Source organism: Vicugna pacos, chromosome 3 (genome assembly GCF_048564905.1).
Source record: "Vicugna pacos chromosome 3, VicPac4, whole genome shotgun sequence".
NCBI classification, from domain to species: Eukaryota; Metazoa; Chordata; class Mammalia; order Artiodactyla; family Camelidae; genus Vicugna; species Vicugna pacos.
Genome location: NC_132989.1, coordinates 100,149,778 through 100,171,972, shown reverse-complemented (window position 1 = coordinate 100,171,972; position 22,195 = coordinate 100,149,778). Strand labels below are relative to the sequence as shown.

Here is a 22,195-nt window from a genome sequence, read left to right as displayed (position 1 = left end):
AATTCCCTTTCCAAAAGTGAGCAAATTGATTTCTACCATCCTCCATCCATGTACTGAATTCTTGAATTCTAGTGTACATATATTGTAGTGTCAGAATTTTTAACTCATATCCCATGAGAAATGATTTTATCAACTAGGTATAGTTCTTACGTGCAGTTGCCTTTACCTTTAGTCTTACAGATTACACTCATTTCCACAGTTACTTAGATTGCCAATCTCCTGTTAGCTTCCAGAGGGGTTGCTTAATGCATTTGTAATAGTTTTTTTTAAAATTTCTATCCTGTAATCCCCTGATCTTCTAAAGGACTCTAATATTTTTTCATACATTAATGTTCAATCTTCATGCTTTAAAATTCTGAGTATTTACACATCTGTACTTTCATGTAACCACCGTTACTGTCTCATACACAGTCTCACCACAGTAAAATTCTCCTGTGTTTACCTATTCAGCCTCTCCCCATCTACTCTTGGACCACTTGCAGCCACTGATTTGTGCAACATCTTTATAGTTTTACCTTTTCCAGAATATCAAGTAATAAGAATAATAGATACCACTGCTCCACACTGTTACCAGCAATTGGTATTATTAGTCATTGGATTTTAGTAATTCTAACTGGTGTGTATATATGCTGTATTATTTCTCTGTTTTACAAATCCCTAGTGAGAAATAATTTTAAGCGTAATTTTATATTATTAGTTGCCACTGAGTATCTTCTTTGGAGAACTATCTATTAGTATATTTTGCATGTTTCAGTTGAATTTTTTGGTTTCTTATTGGTGAGTTTTAAGAGTTCTTTGTATATAGATACAAGTACTCTATCAGAAATGTTTTGCAAACATTTTTTTCCAATATGTGGCTAGTTTTTTCATCCTCTTAATAGTGCCTTTGAAAAGTAGTAGATCTTAAATTAATTAAATTGGATTTATGAGTTCTTCTTTCATGTTTTATAATTATGATGTTGCATCTAAAAACTTATTTACAAAAGCAAATGTCTCAGATTTTTTCTCTTTCTCTCTTTTAGAAGTTTTATAGTTTTGCATTTTACTTTTGGGGCTATAAACCATTTTGAGTTAGTTTTTGTGAATGGTGTAAAGTCTGTTCCTAGATTTATTGTTTTGCTTATGGACATCCAATTTTTCTATAATGATTTGTTGAAATAAACTATCCTTACTCCATTGAATTGCTTTTATTCCTATACAAAGATTAGTTCACTGTTTTAGTGTCTTTGGCTATGAATCTATATGTCAATTATTTTATATTGATTACTGTAACTTTATAGTAACTCTTGACACTGGAGAAGGTGAGTACTCCAGATTTGTTCTTCTTGAGCATTGTGTTGACACTTTAAGATCTTTTACTTTTTAATGTCAACTTTAAAATCATTATCTATAGTAATGAATGATCTATTTAGATGATCTATTTCTTCTTTTGTGTTAGTATTTTTGTCATTCAAGGAATTAGTACATTTTATCTAAGTTATCAAGTAAGTTTGCATACGGTGTACATAGCATTCTGTATTTCCTTTTAATACCCATGGGAACAGCATAGATGCCTCCATTTCATTATTCATTTCTGATACAGGTGATTTGTTCTTTGTCTCTCTCTCTCCCTGACTAGGTTTTACTATCAATTTTACTGAACTTTTCAAAGAGCCAACTTTTGGTTCCCTTTATTGTTTTCAGTTTCATTAATTTATCCTTTATTTTTTATTATTCCTTTTCTACTCAGTTTAGGCCTAGACTTCTGGATTTTTTTTTTGTAGTTTCCTATGATAATCATTTAGGTTATTGATTTTAGCTCTATCTTGTTTTCTAATATATATTTTACGGTAAAATTTTCCCTCTTAGCACTGCTTTTGCTACATCCTACAAATTTTGATGTTCTATATTCATTTTAATTTCTTCTCATTTTAAAAATTTCTTTGGAGATTTCTGCTTTGAAGTTCAAGGCTTTTTGGACATGCTTTATTTAAATCACACATACATATATAATATTTTTAACAATGATCTACTTCTTCACCTGTACGGCAGATATAGCAGGTTAATTTCTATCTCTCCCTTATCTCCTTTATTACCTTGAGATAATTCATTCCACATATTCTTATGCTACAATCATCTAATACATTATTACAATTACATTAAAATGTTATCTTTTAGACCAATTAAGAATAAGTTTCTCTTCACTTAGTCCCCTTGTACACAATTACCTTTTAATGTAGATCGAAGTTTCTGACGTAATTATTTTCATTCCTGAAGAATTTTAGAAATATTTTTTCCAGACAAGTTTTTTGTCAGTGAATTGCCTCAATTTATTTATGTTACTCTCCAATAAAGTCTTTATTTCTTCTTCAATCTTGAAGGATAATTTTACTTGTTATAGAAGTATAGGTTTTTTCGAATACTTTGAGTATTATTTCATTTATTATCTTGATTGTATGGTTTTGGTGAAGAAGCTCAATGTGTTTCTTATTTATGTTACTCTAAAGATACGTATTTGTTTTCTCTGATTTCTTTCAAAATTTTCTCTATGTCTGCTTTCCTACACTTTGAACATGATAATCCTAGTTCTTTATTGTTGTTGTTATTTATTTATTCTGATCCTGCTTTTTAGAGGTTCACTGTCTCACTGTCTGTCCTTACTTTTGGAATATTCTCAATCAGCATTAATTTAATTCTTCTATGTCCTTGTTTTCTCCTTTACCAGTTAGGATTGTTACACCTTTGAAATTATTCCACTGTTTTGGACATTGTATTCTTTGATTTTCATGTTTTTCTATTTGCGCTTTAGTTTGGGAAGTTTCTGTTGACCACGATCACTGATTATTTCTTTAATCATGTTCATTTGACTGATGAGTTTATCAAAGTCATAGATATATTTTCTTAAATTATTTTTGATTCTGTTTTTAGAGTTTTCATGGTTTGGTTTATAGAATTCATCTATCCTTGCATTTGATCTACTTTTTCATTAGAACCTTAAACAAGTTAATCATTGTCATTTTATGTCTCTATCTGGTAACTTCAACATCTATATCATATCTAAGTCTGGTTCTTATATTTGTTTTCCCTTGAATATTGATTTTTCTAGTACTTGAGAATGTATTTTAATATTTTCTTGAAAGTGGAACATGATATTATCAGGCAACAGGAACTAAGTTACACAGGCCACTAAAGTGAGGATTTAATGTTAATCTGGCTAGAATTTGGAACCTTTAATATTTTTTGTAACTATAGCTTCCAGAGCCTTCAATTTACTTTCACGTACTTGTTTTTAATCTTAGTTTGGGGCTTCTCTAATTACTTCTCCTCAATAAGTCTGCATCTCTGAATGTTTCAGCTATAACCCACTGGTACTGTACTAGAGCTTGGTGTGGTGGTTTAGCATGACGGAAGGGACAGGTTCTATAATCTTATGATTAAACCTCAATATTTCTGAGGGCCTGTGTCCCTGAGCTGTGACTTTTACAAGTGTTTCTTTATTTGTACAGGTTTTTTTTTTCCCCCATTTATATGAGACAGGAAAACTAAATGGGATTTGTTTGGGGTAAATACTCTTCCCCAGGTGGGATAAGACTATAGTAAAGACTTTTCTCATGCATTAGCTTATTGTTATAGACACTGTTCGGTGCATATTTCAAAATGCCCAGTGTTGTAGTAAAATAATGGCCACCCAAATATGTCAGGTCTTAATTCATGGAACATGTAAATGTTACCTTATAAGGAAAAATGCTTTTTGCAGATACGATTAAGTTAAGGATATTGACATTGGGAAGATTATCCTGGATTTCCCAGATAGGTCCTACATTCCACCCTATATGTCATTATAAGAGAGGCACATAAAAGAAGAGGATACATGGCCAGAGGAGCAGAGATTGGAATGATGTGGCCATAAGTCAAAAACAACAGCAGCCACCAGCAGGTGGAAACGGCAAGAAATGAATTCTCCCCTCGAGTCTCCTGAGGGAGCACGGCCTTTAATTTTAGGTCAGTGAAACTATTTTCAGTGTTTAGACTTCAGAACTGTAGGAGAATACATTTCTCTTGTTTTAAGCCATCGCATTTGTAATGATTCGTTACAGCAGCCGTAAGGACCGAACATGGTTACTTTTCCCACTCCTACTTCTAGAGCCAGGAAGGAATCCATTTTGACTCTTTACTGTGAGAATCTGGTGATATTTTTGTAGGTAAAATACACAAAATTGGGGGTTTCCCTTAGGACTGTAGTATCCAGGAATTTTTCACTCACATTAGTTCATCAATATTCAGCAATTCATCAGTATTACGATTAACAAAGGCCCTACCATCTTTGGCTCCTGTAACTTTTCCCTTCAGATAAGCATCGTTGCTGTGGCTGTGTTGGTTCACCTGCTTCTAACTTTGAGGTGGTTGATTTGCCCTGCAAGCTCTATCCCATATTGAGTACAAAACGATACATTAATTTTCAGGTTTTCAGGGGGAGTTTTGTTGTTTTTGTGCATATTAAAGGTTTGACTTCACTGTTCTTTATGTGTTAGGGCTGAAACCAGAAGTCCTGTTAGATATGTGTTTAAATTATAAATGAAATGAGTGATGAAGTAAAAGCAAAAATGGTAACATTCATAATTTAGAAAAAATTCAGATTGTTTAAAGCAAAAGGAATAGATCTAAGAAACTATTGTATTTTGTTAAAATTATTAATGTTTTATAATTATATACATTATTTAACTTACAAATATTTATCAAATTTCAGTCCAGTAAATTACCTTCATTTTGCCATTTGATAAAGTCACTTATTGTTTGATTTTAAAACTCTAACAGTTTTAGATTTCTCCTGAAATTGTTTTTGTAAGTATATTGATATACAGTATCAGCTACTGATCTCTGAATAATAATTAAAACGTGGGTTTACACTCATTAAGCACTTTGAACGCACTATGATGTGCTTCTTTAAACTATGTGAAGAAAATGAGCACTTAATCCATTATTTTCTTAATTATTTTTAACTATTATATTCTCTTCTCAGAAATAAAACTCACTTGAAATTTGCAAATATTTAAGTCTATCTTTAATGAGCTTGCTGTTATTTTGTATATTTATCTTTCACAATCATAACTGATAATGAGATGCAATTTGTTGGCAAAATACTGGAACATACTTTATTTACAAAGGAATCTCCCTTAATATTAGTCAAAATTTATTATATTTTGCACTTGGTATAATTTCTATTTTAATGACAAGTTAATTTTAATATTCATATTATTTTGATATGTACTTTATATCATTGCCAATGTTATTCTTGTCACAAGTAAGGACAACAGTGGACAAAAATTATTCTTTGACTTATAAATTATAAAGATTTGTTTCACCAAAACTAAAATGTTTTACTCAATTTAATGGTCCTTTTCAATAGAACAGCGTGGTATCTTGATTAGGTAACACTTTGACAGGTACATTCATATGTCAATACTCAGCAAAGTGTACTCTTTCTATCTTTAGATTGTTGCACAATAACTGTACCACAATCAAAGTTATTCTCTGTAGGTTTTTTTTTTTTGACTTTGTTCTTAGTGACAGGAAATTTTCTAGGTGCTAGTGTTGCAAAGAATAAGATATTTGTCAGCTTGAGGCACACTAGAGTAGTAGATACCTGAAAGATCTCTGTCAACAAAGTAATGTATTTAGTGATGTGAATGACAATGCAAAGGGCAAAATGAGAAGTACTATGGAGAGACACTTAGCTTGGTGACTGTTAGAAAAGGCTCATCGAGGACATTCAATGTTAGATGAAACCAGAGGGGTGAACAGTGTGATAGTTTCCCAGAGCTGCCATAACAGTGTGCAACAAACTAGATGGCTTCAAACAACAGAAGTTTGTCCTCTCACAGTTCTGGAGGCTAGAAGTCTGAAATGAAAGTGTCAGCAGCACTAGGCTCTTTCTGAAGTTTCCAGGAAAGAATCCTTCTCGTCTCTTTTTAGCTTCTGGCGGTTCGCAAACAATCCTTGGCATTCCTTGGCTCATGGCTGTATCATTACAATTTTTGCTTGCAGCTTCACATGGCCATCTTTCCTCTGTATGGTTTTGTGTCTTTGCATTCACATATCCTCCTTCTCTTACATAGACACACATCATTGGATTTATCAAGAATGTACTCATCACTTGATTACATCCACAAAAATCCTATTTCCAAATACTGTCACATCTGCAGGACTGAGATGGACATGAATCTGGGGGAGAATTATTCAACCCAGAACAGTTCTTCTACTGTTCCCTCCAAATTTTCATTCTTTCCACATACAAAGTATATTCATACTGTTCCAACATCCCCAAAAGTCTTAATCCATTCTAGTATCAACTTTAAGTTCAAAATATCATCTCAATGTAATCAACTCAAAAAATCTCAAATCATATTTTCTAAATCTTTTAAATCAGGTGTGGGTGAAACTCTAGTATGATCCATTATGGGGCGAAACTGCTTTCTATCTGTGGACCTGTCAACTTAGGAAAAAGTTATCTGCTTTCAAAATACAATGGGAGATATGCATAGGGTAGATTTCCTACTAAAAGGGATAAATAGGAGTGAAAAAAGTCAAGAATCCCAACCAAGTCCTCAACTCAGTATAGCACTTCGTTAGGGATAACCCTCTGTGACTCAGTGCTCTGTCTTCTCACTGCCAGCGGGGCCAGTGGCTCCACCCTCTTGACCTTATGCTGTGGCACACCTACCCATTCAAATATTTTCATTAAGATTAATTTTTTAGGATTCAGATTTATTATAATATTGATTCCTTACTTCCATTTTATATGCTAGGATTTGACAAGAGACAGCTCCAGGAACCTTGCAAGAAGACTTTGTTTTTCTCAAATTGTTTATTTCACTTTATCATTTTTAATTTCAGGGACAGTTACTTTATTCATGTTTTGTAATTGCTTTCTCCTTTCCTGAATTAAGGTCTGTGCTACAAGATACTGTTATGTGCATTACAGAAGAAAAACATTCTATTGTCAAATAGAAGGGAAAAATGTAGAATAATAATAAACTAATCTACCTTTTCTTCTCTAAGCCTTTGTATGTGGTAAACAACAAATCAGATTTACAAGAAGTATTTTCTTCATAGAGATGCTTTTAAAATTACATACACCACTGTCTTGTGAGATTATTTTTTTATTCACTTTGTTGCTTCCAGTATGATTATATCTAATTTATACTAATGTGTTTATCATGGAATTGAAAATATCAAATGACAAATGTTAAACTATTCTTCTTTTTACAAAATTGTAATCACCAAAGAAACAGTTTTATCCAAAATTAATTGTCTTCAGTCTCCTAATTATCTTTACTAAATATGCAATACATTCTGACTTAGTACATAATAAATTATTTATAAGTGTCATTAAAATCAGAAACAGAGACCAACCTTGAAAATCCCCTGAGCAGGCAATACAAGTTCAGTCATATGAAGCTTAATTACTAAGTTGACCTGTGTCATGTCTTGTTTATGCTTCTGCAAATCATAAGCAAAACTTAACCTGTTTCTCAAGCTTGATAGGGAATTGGTTAGTGGTTACCTCCTATCATTTAAGAAAATTCTACTATTCTAACCAGTCACTGTAAAGAATAAGTAGTCACTGCTTTCTCACTATTTAAATTGCTTTATAACAGTATACCTCTGAGCCTCATTCTGTTTTGAGTGCTCTTGGCTTGCAAACTTTTTGGTATGTGCACAATAAAATTTTACTAATTGCTACTTCAGTGATTCATTGATTTTACGTGTTAGTTTTGAGCTTTTGACATTATACCTAAGCACTGTTTTAATTCTCTTAGGATCTTTTTGAGAAAAGTATACAAGAAGTGTCGTTGTTACCCCATAAACTAGATTGTTATTGTTACTTTTAAATTTTAAGGTAAGACTCATTAACAATCATACTAAAACAGGGGTTTGGTATAGATATGTTAAAAAAGATCTGCTCTGGGTACTAGTATTTCTAAGTTACAGAAACATGATCTTCCTTATAAAATAAGAGTAAGATAAATAATTGATTAATATGTTAAAATAGTGAATGGTTACATGAATTCAAGGCAATGATACTTCCTAATTAATTCAGCTGCAGTTGAGAAATCTCCCAAATCTTCAATTTATTATTCTATTTATTTTTTTCTGAATAAATTTACTATTTAAAGTCTTAAAGTAGGGAAGGGGAGATAGGGGAAGAGAAAAAGAAACTTCCATTAGTTTTCAAGTGTACCCCCAGATTATTGCTTAAAAGAATCTTGAAAATTAGTTCTAAAGTATCCTATGAATGGATCTTTCCATTTTTTACAATTTTCATGAAAAGCTGTAAGACATACCTTGATCTAAGTTCTGCCTTACTTTCCTTGCTTTATTTAGTTCTGGGTGAAAGTTACTCTCACTTAAAAAAAAAGTTTCTTAGGGTTCTGTTTGGAAGATTTTTAGCCACTTTTCTTTTCATAATGGATTGATATAAATCCAGGACTCCTGGGCACCAAATGTCTACATCAAAGGAATTTTGGACAAAGAATAGAGAAGATAGAGGAACTATAAATCAATGGTGAAGATAAAACATGCTGGTTGGAGGCACAAGGAGGTGAGATTTCAAATGTTTCATGTGAAAGTAATGGTAGTCTTCATATCTTAAACCAAGTTATTATAAATTGTGACCTTCCCCCTCAAAAAAGTTGGAGTCCTACTCTCCAGTACAATAGAATTTGATCTTATGTAGAGATAAGAGTTTTTACAGAGGTAACTAGGTTAAAATATGGTTGATAGGGCAAGCCCTAATCCAATATGTATAGTGTCCTTATACAAAGTAAAAAGGTGTACAGAGAGATAGGTAAGTATAGAAAGAAGATGATGTGAAAAAGACACAGGGAGGAGATGTAATGTAAGGAGACAGGCCCTAGAAGTAACTAACCCTGTTTACACCTGGATCTTGAACTTCTAGCCTCCAGAAGTTTGAGACAATGAACTTCAGTTGTTCAAGTCACCCAGTTCATGACATTTTGTTACGGCAGCTCTAGCAATCTATTATACAAGTGCTCCATACTTTAGACAGATAAGAAAGAAAATTTCCTTTTGAAGCTTCTTTACGTTTTTTTTTTTTCCTTTTTACAGGGTTACAAATGTTGGTACAAGTACCCTTAGCCTCTAAAGCCAGCTGATTAGTACTTACACACTCTGTTGTCATTAGATTCCTTTACAAATTACATTATAACATCCAACAAAGAATTCATTAAACCAAGATAACACCCAAAGTCATGGTATGAAAAAAATTTTAACCTAGGGTAAGTGTTTATTACCAAATTTCTTCTAATTATATTTATTGTGAGGATTAAATGAGTTATTTCACATAATATGCTTAGAATAAGTGGCCAAAATGTGGTAAGTGCAATGTAAGCATTTGCTATTAGTTACTTCCTAACTGGAATCCTGAATTTACTTATACTAATGTATTGGTCAGAGTAATCCAACTAAAATTTGAAATTACTGAGGAGATTAAGATGGTGGAGTAGGAGTATGTGTAACTTACCTTCTCCTATAACATATCAAAAATATATCTACATGTGGAACAATTCTAACTGAAAACTAACTGGAGACTTGCAGAAAGACCCCTATACAACCAAGGCTATACAACAGATCCATACAGAACTGGCTAGGAAGGAAAGCAAGCCATCAGTTTGGGACTTGTGCTCCTGGGCAGGGACTCAGAAGAGGCGATTACACAGGTGGAGTTCCTACCTGGGCAATTATTGGTTCAAGTCACATAGTGGGCACCCCAGGCCTGGGGTCTGACACCTGGAAGACAAATCCCCTTGGCTGGTTGGAAGGCTGGTGTCTAACAAGAGAGCTGTGGGAAGCCTTGATTCTGCTCATGAGAGATACATAAAAACTAAAGAATAAGGAACACAAGCATACCACTAAAAAAATTACCAAACCCGAAGAGAAGAAACTAAAAAAAGAAGAAAAAACAGAACTACAAAAACAAGGAAACAAGAAACAAAATAGCAATAAATACATACATATTAATTACCACTTTAAATGTCAAGAGACTAAATTTTTTTCAAAGGACAAAAGGTGACCTTAGATAATAAGCCAAGACCCATCTATTTGCTGCCTTCAAGAGACCACTTTAGAGCTAAAGATACACAGACTGAAAGTTGAGGGGATGGGAAAAGATATTTTATGTAACTGGACACAAGAAAGCAAGGATAAAATACAGACAAAATGACTTTAAAACAAAAGCTATAACAAAAGACAAAGAAGGCATTCTATGTGGTAAGAAGTATATATTCTTTTCTTAATCCTTTTTAACATATATGCACCTAATACAGGAGCATCTAAATATATAAAGCAAATATTAACATCTATAAAGGGAGAAATTGACAATAATGTAATAATAGTAGGGGACTTTAATACAACATATATATCAATGGATAGATCATCCAGACTAAAAAAATCAATAAGGGAACAGTGATCATATATGACACATTAGACAACTTGGACTTAATAGAAAACCTATAGGAAATTCCATACAAAAACACCATAATACACATTCTTTTCAAGCATATGTGGAATATTTGCCAGGATAGATCACATATTGGCCATGAAACATGTCTCAACAAATTTAAGAGGATAGAAATTATATCAAACATCCTTTCTACCCACAACAGTGTAAGACTTAAATCAGGAAGGAAAATGGGAAAAGAACACAAACATAGAGACTAAACAACATGTGACTAAAAAACCAATAGATTAAAGTAGAATTCATTGAGGAAATCAGAAAACACCTTGAGACTAATGAGAATGGAAACACAAACTTACAAAATCAATGTGATGCATCAAAAGCAGGGAAGTTTATAAGATTTTTCTTGTTTCTTGAGGTAGGCATATATTACTATAAACAACATAAATTACTATCTAAAGGAAGTAAAAAAAGAACAAAGCCCCCAGTCAGCAGAGAGAAAGAAATAATAAAGATCAGAAGGAAAGTAAATAAAATAGAGACAAAACAATTAGAAAAGATTAATAAACGAAGAGCTGTTTTTCTCAAAAGATGAACAAAGGTGAGAAACATTTAGCCAGGCTAACCCAGAAAAAAGAACACATATAAACAAAATAAGAAATGAAAGAGGAGAAATAACAACCAATATCATAGAAACAAAAAAATCATAATATTATGAACATTTATATATCAACAAATTAAACAACCTAAAAGAAATGGATACATTTCTAGAAGCATACAACCCTTCAAGACTGTATCAGGAAGAAACAGACAATCTGAAGAGACTGATCACTAGTGAAACTGAATTTGTAATAAAAAACAAAACAAAACCAAAAAACAAAAAACTACCAGCAAACATAAGTCCAAGACTGGATGGCTTTACAAGAGAATCTATCTATCAAACATATAAAGAAGACCTTATCTGTCTCAAAATATCCAAAAAATTAGAGGATGGAACACTCCCAAATTCATTCTACAAGGCCACCATTACCCTGATACCAAAACCAGAGAAAGACATTACAAAAAAAAAAAAAAACCTACAAATATATCTGATGAATATAGATGCAAAAATCCTCAACAAAATATTAGCAAACTGAACCTAACAATACATAAAAAGAATCATACACCATGATCAAGTAGGATTTATTATAGGGTCACAGAATGGTTTGACATTTGCAAACCAATCAATGTGATACACCACGTTAACAAAAGGAAGAATAAAAATCACATGATAGTTTCAATAGATCCAGAAAAAGCATTTGAGAAAATTCAACTCCATTCATGATAAAAGCTCTCATCAAAGTGTGTATAGAGGGAACATGTCTCAACATAATAAATAACAATATTGACAAACCCACAGCTAATATCATGTTTACTTCTGGAAAGCTGAAAGCTTTTTACTAAAATCAGGAACAAGACAAGGATGCCCATTTTTGACACTTCTGTTTAACACAGTATTGGAAGTCCTAGCCACAGCAAGCAGAAAAGAGAAAAAAGAAAAAAAAACTACAAGGCACCTAAATTGGCGGAAGTAAAACTCTCACTATTTACAGATCACATAATACTATACATGGAAAACTCAAGTCTCCACCAAAAAACTATTAGAATAAATGTATTCAGTGAAGTTGCAGGATACAACATTAATATACAGAAATCAGTTGCTTTTCTATGCACTAATAATAAAGAGAAAAAAATAATTTGTTTAAAGTTATCAAAAAGAATAAAATACCTAGGAATAAACTTAAGCAAGATGGTGAAGATCTATACTCTGAAAACTACAAAACACTGATTAAGGTAATTGAAGATGATACAAGGAAATGGAAAGACCCTGTATTCTTGGATTGGAAGAATTACTATTGTCAAAATGTCCAGACTACACCAAGAAATGTACATGTTTAATACAATCCCTATCAAAACAGACATAACACTTTTCACCAAACAAGACCTAATAATTCTAAGATTTATATGGAACAGCAAAAGACCTCAAATTGCCAAAGCAATCTTGAGAAAAAAGTACAAAGCTCAAGTTATCATGCTCTCTGATTTCAGACTATACTTCAAAGCCACAGTAGTCAAAACAGCTTTGACCTGGCACAAAAACAGACACACAGATCAATGAAAAGAAAGGAGAGCCCAGAAATGAACCCATGCACCCATGCATCTATGGTCAATCTACAACAAAAGAGGCAAGAATATCCCATAGGAAAAGAAAATCGCTTCAATAAGTAGTGCTGGGAAAACTGAACAGCAAAAGAAAGAAATTAGAACATTTTCTGATGCTATATATCAAAATAAACTAAAAATGGATTAAAGACCTGCATGTAAGACTAGAAACCATAAAACTCCTACATGAGAACATAGGCAGAACACTGACATAAATCATAACAATATACCTTTTCAGATTTATCTCAAGGTAAAAGAAACAAAAGCAAAAATAAACAAATGAGGCCCAATTAAACTTAAAAGTTATTGCACAGCAAAGGAAGACATCAACAAAACAAAGACAACCTATTGAGTGGGAGAAAATATTTGCAAATTATATGAGCAATAAGAGATTAATATCTAAAATATATAAGCCACTCACACAACTCAATTATAAAAAAAGAGTCCCATTAATAAATGGGCAGAAGATCTGAAAAGACATTTGTCCAAAGGAAATATACAGATAGCCAGCAGGTACATGAAAAGATGCTCAACATAGCCAGTCATCAAAGAAATGCAAATCAAAACCACAATGAGATACCACTTCACACATGTCAAAATGTCTATCATTAAAAAGTCTCCAAATAACAAATGCTGAGAATGTGGAGAAAAGAGAATCCTCATACACAATTGATGCCAATGTATCTTAGTGCAGCTACAATGGAAAACAGAATGGAAGTTTCTCAAAAAACTAAAAACAGAACTACCATATGATCCAGCAATTACCATCCTGGGTATATAGTCAAAGAAAATGAAAACACTAAGTTGAAAAGATACATGTAACTCAATGTTCACAGCAGCATTACTTACAATAACCAAAATATGGAAGCAGCCTATGTATCCAACAGATTAATAGATAGACCAGATGTAGTATATAAATACAAATGGAATATTACTCAGCCATAAAAATGAATGGAATTCTGCCATTTGCAACAATGTGGATGGACATAGTGTATGTTATGCTTAGTGAAATATGTCAGACAAAGAAAGACAAATACTCTATATGATAACTTATGTGTGGAATCTAAAAAAATAAAACAAAGGAATGTATATAACAAAACAAACAGACTCACAGATATAGAGAACAAATTAATGGTTACCAGTGGGGAGAGAGAAGGGGAGACCAGGATAGAGACGGGGATTAAGAAATAAAATACTTAGTATAAAATGAGGATATATTTTACAGCCCTGGGAAATACTGCTGTTATTTTGTAATAACTTTAAATGGAGTTTAGTCTATAAAAATATTGAGTCACTATGTTATATACCTGAAACTAATATTGTAAATCAAATATACTTCATTAAAAATAAAAATTTAATTATTGAAAAAGAAACATAAATCTTAATTTGAGAACTCCAATATTTTTACAAGCATATCTCCTTAATTTATTTCATTTAGTCCCATTCTTTTTCTTCCCCCACAGAAAATTCTTTGTTTTTGACTTAAGTTTAGCTATGAGTTATCTAACTTGTTTTATCACTCTTGATTTTGTCCTTACAGGCACTGGTAGAGGCCAAAGACATGTGATGTCCCTTGTTATGCAATTCCAAGTACTGTGCATTCAGTGCCTTCTAGTGGCTCTTTTAATTCAGAATTTCCTCGTTTTCTAAAGTTAAGTCTTCACTGAGCATCACTCCTTATTCACACTCCCTTGAAAGCTTATACAGCCGTGAACAACTCCCTTTGACAAGTAACATGGTGTCAATTCTTTGTCTTGTGATAACAACTATAAAAGGCAGATTCTGAATGTGTGCTTTTTGAAGTTTATCCTTTTTCCATTCTTTATGCTGTTGACACTTCATGATTCTCAAAGCATAGGGTTTTTTTTAGCCTTGTAAAGCAAATTAAATGATCCCTAAGTACATACTGACAGAAATTTACCACTGATGAAGACATGGAAATATCTACAAATTCAGGTGCCAGCATATTGATTCACAAAATTATAAGACAGTATAAAAGTGAAACAAAGTTCATCGTTCTGATCTCAGAAGCATTTTGCCTCACTCATCATTTTAGATATCACAGTAAAGTAGCTCTTTCTGGCAATGTGGTTATCACCTTTTCATATTAGGTTGATGGGCTTCTATCCACTTCCAAAATATGAAATGGCCTTTTTACTAAATGTACTCTTATCTATGCTGTTGTTCATTTCCCCTCTTGTTTCCTGTTAAATGTGATATTTCTCAGTTAACTTTTCAGACTTGCATTTTAAATGACATTGTACTGTCTATTCGACATCAGCACACTTCAGCTCTGCTAAAATGAGAGCAGTGAAATTTAGTATTATTTTCCTTGTACATGTGTCATCCCTAGCATCTGAAAGAGTTCAACATGTTATGAGCATTTGTAACTGTCCAATACTGACAAAGAGATTAAATATAATTCCTTAAAAAAATCTGAAGACTTCATTGTATGGAAGAAGAATCATGATCAGCTGGCTTCTTAATAAGAAAGTAATTAAACAGAATAATTACTTGTTTAGAGAATTAACATGTCTTCTCTTATAAAATACATACCCAAGCTATAAAGGCCTCTGAAATCAAAAAGTAATAAGTTACTTTCTTTCAAAATGGCAAAGAGCAGTCATGGCACGTACTTGCTGCAGTGTTAGTCTGAAAGTCTTCCTAGACCTCACTTGTGAGCCACTCTTCTTCTGTACCTCATGCTTTAATTTGTAAATAATACCAATCTGGCTGTTATAATAGGAGGAAAAACCAAAAATTGGAGTGTTTTGTTTCCTACTTTGAAAGGCATGCAATAAATTATGTGATATAAATTCTTCAATGAGTTTCATAATTAAAGAAAATTTTTTTTGTTTTTTGTTGAGGGGGAGGTAATTAGATTTATTTATTATTTTTTTAATATAGTTACTGGGGATTGAACCCAGGACCTTGTGCATGCTAAGCATGTACTCTAACACTGAGCTATACCTTCTCCCCTGTTTAATAATTTTAAAAAGATTCTGAATTTTAGATTTGAGAAGGATAGTATATAGATTTTTATCTCCTATCCAATACTGATGTTTATATTCAATTTCATTTATTAGCAATCCACTATGCATAACAAAAACGTTCTATTTTTGAATACTTATATTATCTAAATGTTTTCCATTAAAATGGAAATACTATCTGTGAAATACCTCATTTGGGTCCTGTAATATAGTTGAAGCCAGAACAATTTTAAGAAGATCAAATAACTTAGATTTATAAAATATATTAAGAATTCTCAATAATAATGCAAAGCATGAAAATCTGATGTAGTGGGCATTGTCAGTACCCCACTCAGATTACTTGGATTCTTTTTGTTACCTGTAAGCTCACACCCCAACTCTGTATGCATTTTCTTCTAATATCCTGTGTCCAATACTGTCTTTGGAGGACTGTCCTTGGCTACTGGGCCTGATTTACCTCTATATACAGAGAACTTGGAGCTCCTAGTAGTTTATGGCCTCCGACTCTCAATGATGAGCCTTAGTCAGTGAGGGGATATAAAAGCCTGAATTGTTTTCTTGAGTTTGGAACTAACTCTGAAGTTAGCTCACACTAGAGCTCTCCTGCAGACTCAGGCTAATGCTGACAACTTTACATGGTATTCATCTATTTGGCTTCTCCTGGAACATACTGTTTATAAATCATTTGTACATGTGTTGGCGTCACAAGACCTGCTTCTGAAGAATTCCATCTAAGACATTCTACAGTTAGCAGACCAGAAATTCAGAAGAATATGAGTATAGAGAAAATAGATGGAAACGTATTAGTGAAAAATGAAGAATAGAAGATATTCACAGAAGAAAACTCCAATAAACTTAAAAACATTTTAATAGACTTTCCAATCTTGGAAGTCCACATTATAAATTCATATGTAAGAGAGGTATTTCTGTTAATAGTTGGGGTAATTATTTTAAATACTATTTGAATAAATAAATAAATATAGAAAAACTGGATCTGATTAGTTAATTCCCCTTGTCCCATAAGTACTAAACAACTAAAAGTGACTCAGTTTAGCAAGTAGAGACTGATAGAGGAGGACCTTCACCAATGACCCAGGGAAATGTTGTATTTAACATGCTGTCCGCAAGGGTACTGAGTACAGTACCTCACAGCAGGTGTACTCCGCCTGAACTCCCCAAATAACTATAGCATAGCTTAGCATTTAATATAAGCACAAAAAAAGTAGTTTTAGTCAAGCTATGTTGCAGAAAGTTATTCTCAAAAGACTAGGAATAGAAGCAAATACCTAACATCATTCTTAATAGTGAACAACTGCTTTTCTTCTATAATAATTATTCCTCTATAACAATTTTCTCTAGTAACAATTTTATTATAAATCCAATTAAAAATAATCTCCATTGTTAAAGGAAAGCAAAACTTACCTTATTCTCAGAAGACATGATCCTATTTGCAGAAAATTATAAGAAATACATGCAAAAACATAAAAATACCACTGCTAAAAGCTAAAATGATACGAGCCTGATGAAAAAAAGTTAAATATCTGTAACACTGACTTAGGCAAAAAGATCTCAGAAATGACACCAAAGCGTGAACTAGAACTTTTTTTAAATGATAACTTGGAATTCATTTTTTAAAAGAAAACCACCACCACCACCACCAACAACAAAACACTGTGCCTCAAAACATATCATTAAAGACATGGAAACACAAGTCACAGATTGGAAGAGTATATTTGCAAATTATATGTCTGACAAAGGACTTGTATCCAGAATATACTACTTACAACTGAAAAATAAGAAACTCAATTGAAAAATGGACAAAATGCCAAATGTGCTTTTCTCCAAGGAAGACATATATATGGCTAACATATGCTGGAGAAGGTCAACAATCTCATTACTTGTTAGGAGGATGAAAATTAAGCCCATAATGACAGACTTACTCTTAAGGCTACAATGAGGAAGGCAGACAATACCAAGGGCTGGTAAATATGTGAAGGTGGATTCCTAGACATTGCTGATGGAAATGTAAAATGCTATAGACATTTTGGTAAATAGTCTAACAATTTCCTTAAAAGTTAAACAAACTTACCCAGTAATTACATTCTTAGGAATCTATCCATGAGAATTGAAAACACATGTCCAAACTTATACTCAGATTTCCTAGCAGCATTATTCATAATAGCCCCAAATTGAAATAATCTGAGTGCCCATCAGTTTGTGAATACACAGATATAATGTGATGTATCCATAAAATGGAATACTATACAGAAGTAAAAAATGATGTAGGCTACAACATGGATATATCTCAAAATACTTTTGCTCAACAGACTAAGACATTTGCAAAAGAATATATATACTCTATGATTTGAAACTTGTGGTAACCAGGGAGGAGAGGGTGGGAGGGGATAAACTGGGAGTTCAAGATTTGCAGATACTAACTAATATATATATAAAATAGATGAACAACAAGTTCATACTGTATAGTGCAGGGAACTATATTCAATATCTTGTAGTAACTCATGGTGAAAAAGAATATATATATATGTTCATGTATGACTGAAGCACTGTGCTGGACACCAGAAATTGACATTGTAAACTGACTATAATTCAATAAAAATATATCTACACAAAAAATAAAAGAAATGAATAAATTCCTAGAAATATACATGCTACCCAGATTGAATTTTGATGAAATAGAAAATGTGAACAACTTGAATACTCATGAGGAGATTGCATCAATAATGAAAAAGTCCCCAACAAACAAAGGTCTAGGTCAGGACTGCTTCATTGGTGAATTCTAACAAACATTCAAATAAGAATTAATTCAAATCCTTCTTTAACTCCTCCAAAAAAAAAAAAAAACAGGAGGAAACTCCTCCAAAGTAATTTTTATAAGGCAGCACTACCTTGATACCAAAACCAGACAAGGATGCCACAGAAAACGAAAGTTACAGATCAATATCCTTGATGAACAGAGGTGCAAAAAATCCTCAACAAAATATTAGCAAACCAAATTCAACAATACATTATAATAAAGATAATTTATTACGATCAATTAGGATTTATTCCAGGGATATAAGGACAGCTCAACATCCATAGATCAGTGTGATATACCACATTAATAAAATAAAAGGATAAAATTCATATGATCACCTCTATAGACACAGAAAGCATTTGATTAGATTTAACATCTGTTTATAGAGGGAACATACCTCAAAATAATAAAGGCCATATATGCCAAGCCCACAGCTAACATCATAATGGTAAAAGGTTGAACGTTTTCTTAGTAAGATCAGAAACAGGATAAGAATGCTCACTCATGTCACTTTTATTCAAGACAGTATTGAAGGTCTTACCAGAGCAATTAAGCAAGGCATCCCAATTGGAAGGAAAGTAAAACTGTCACTTAGATGATGTATTATATATAGAAAATCCTAAAGATTCCTTTAAAAACCTACTAAAGCTAATAAATGAATACAGTAAACTTGCAGAATATCAAATCAATACACAAAAATCTGCACAGTAATAAACTATCAGAAAAGTGAAGAAAACAATCCACTTATAATTGCATTAAAAAGAACAGAATATCTATGAATAAATTTAACCAAGGAGATGAAATACCTGTATATTGAAAACAATAAAACATCAGTGATATAAATTGAAGAAGATATAGATATATGGAAAAATATTCCATGATCATGGATTGAAAAATCAGTATTTTTAGTATGTCCATACTACCCAAATAAATCTATAGATTCAATGCATTCACCATCAAAATTCCAATGGCATTTCTCACAGAAGTACAACAGGGAATCCTAAAATTTGTATGGAACCACGAGAGACCCCAAATAGCCAAAGCAATCTAGAGAAAGGACAAAGCTGGAGGCATCACACTCCCTGATTTCAAATTATATTACAAAACTACAATAATTTTAAAAATATAGTATTGGCATAAAAACATACACACAGATCAATGGAACAGAATAGAAAGCCCAGAAATAAACCCACACATATATGGTGAATTAATTTATGAAAAAGGAGCCAAGAATATACAATGGGGAAAGACAATCTCTTCAATTAGTGGTGCTGGGAAAACTGGACAGTCACATGCAAAAGAATGAAATTGTCCACTATCTTACACTATACAAGGAAATTAACTCAAAATGAATTAAAGACTTAAGCATAAGACCTGAAACCAGAAAGCTTCTAGAAGAAAACATAGGCAGTAAGCTCCCTGACATAGCTCTTGGTAATTTTTGGATTTGACACCAAAGCAAAGAGAACAAAAGCAAAAATAAACAAGTGGAGCTACATCATTCTAAAAAGCTTCTGCACAGCAAAGGAAACTATTAACAGAATGAAATGGCAACATACTGAATGAGAGAAAATATTTGCAAATCATATACCTGATAAGAGGCTAATATCTAAAATATATAACGAATTCATACAACTCAATAGCAAACAAACAATTTGATTTAAAAATGGGCAGAGGATCTGAATAGATGTTTTTTACAAAGACGACATAGATACGGCCAACAGGTATGCAGAAAAGGTGTTCAACATCACTAATCATCAGGGAAACACAAATCAAAACTACAGTGAGTTATTGCCTAGTATCTGTTAGAATGGCCATTATTAGAAAGGCAAGAAATAACAAGTGTTGGTGAGAATACGGAGAAAAGGAAACATTCGTGCACTGTTGGTGGGAATGTAAATTGGTTTTGCCAATATGGAAAACAGTATGGAGTTCCTTGAAAAATTAAAAATAGAACTACCATAATGATTCAGCTATTCTGCTTCAGGTTATATACCTGAAGAACACAAAAACACATATTTGAAAAGACATATGCTCCCCTATTTTAACTGCAGTGTTATTTACAATAGCCAAGATACAGAAACAACATAAGTGTCTATTGATGGATGAATGGATAAAGAAGTGTAATGAATAATATATATTCATTACACTTCTTTATATATATAGTGGAATATTATTCAGTCATAAAAATGAATGAAGCCTTGCTATTTCCAAGTTCATGGATAGACCTCAAAGGCATTATGCTAGGTGAAATAAGTCAGAGAAAGACAAATATTGTATAATCTCTCTTATATGTTGAATCTAAAACACACACACACACACACACACACACACACACACACACACACAGCCCTTAGATACAAAGGACAGACTAGTGCTTACCAGAGGTAAGGAGTGAGGAGTGGATAGAATGGGTGAAAAGGGTTGAAGTAAAAAAGATAAGAAAAGGAGTATATACCATTTTATTGTTCCAGGCATATAATTATGAAAATGGATGAAACTAACCCATGAAAGTCAGATCAGTGTTTAATCTTTGGTGACATGGGAGTGACTTCCAAGATGCTGTAATGTTCAGTTTCTTGATTTGAGTGCTGTATATATGAGTGTATTAAGTGAATATACCTAAAGCTCTATAATTACGGTATGCTAATTTCAATTTATTGTATTTCAATAAATTGGGATAATTGTAAAAAAAATGAAAGCTTAAGACACTTTAAATGACAAGTTATAGAAAAATTCAAAACAGATACTGAAACCATTAAAAATAGAACAAGAGGGAATTATCCATAAATGACCTGTTTACAAAGTTAAATACATCTGTATGAAAATGATAAATGGACTCATAGGCAAATGGATAGATGGATAAATGCAGGCAAAGACTGATAGACAGACAGAAAGATACACATACACTGGGTCATGAGGTAAGATGTATTTCTTAGTGTGAGTATGTGGGGTTTAGCTAAAACAAATCTATATAATCTTCATTTACATTATTCCTCTTCAATCTTTATCATTTTCTCTTTGGGTTTAATTTGTACTTGTCTTATACTTTCTTAAGGTGGTATTTTAAGTTATTGATGTAGGGGTATTTTATTCATTCTTAACATCGGCATTTGTGGTCATAAAATTTTGTATAACCTTGTATAACCTTGTAAATTTTTGTATGCAGTTTTAAGCAACAATGTTTACAACTATATTGCTAATTAATAGAAAGTGAACAAAAAGGATATGCATTAAATGAAAATTATTCATCATATTTAAATTGTTGAATCATTAAAGAAAAAAGCACCCAAAATGATAAAAAAAAAAGAAAAGAAAGATAAAGGCATAAGTAAAAATGATAAACCAGTCAGACATTATTCATGAGGCTGCCAGGTATACAAAAAAGATGAATAACAAAGGTGGCTACACACACACACACACACACACACACACACACACGCACACTGAGTATCAATCACATCAGTTCTAATATTTTTTAAAAGAGTATATATAGTTAGGCTAAAATATAAATTGATTACTTACTAGTTAAGTCCTGACCTGTGACTGAAAAGTACTATATCTCTGTATTTTATCTAAAAGAAACAACCTGATATAGTTTATCCTGGCTTAAACACTTTAAAAATCTGCCCAATTTTCTGAGATTTTAGAGTAAATCAAATGATTCTCAGGACATTAGTTCTGTGACTGAAATTCTTATATCTCTACAGGAAGTAGATTTTTCTACCGCAA

At 32.4% G+C, this 22,195-nt stretch overlaps 1 long non-coding RNA gene across 2 annotated transcripts in view; it reads left to right on the top strand.

Annotated features, from left to right (window-relative positions):
* The window catches only part of LOC116280070 (uncharacterized), a 158,075-nt gene extending 142,593 nt beyond the window's left edge, over window positions 1–15,482 (top strand). The window contains exons 3-5 of one of the 2 annotated variants that reach the window (XR_012065111.1): window positions 8,468–8,581; window positions 9,109–9,278; window positions 14,199–15,482. This is a non-coding gene — a long non-coding RNA (uncharacterized lncRNA). The remainder of the gene's footprint in view (window positions 1–8,467; window positions 8,582–9,108; window positions 9,279–14,198) is intronic. The other variant, XR_004189384.2, reaches the window with a different exon arrangement.
* The last annotated feature ends 6,713 nt before the right edge of the window (window positions 15,483–22,195 follow it).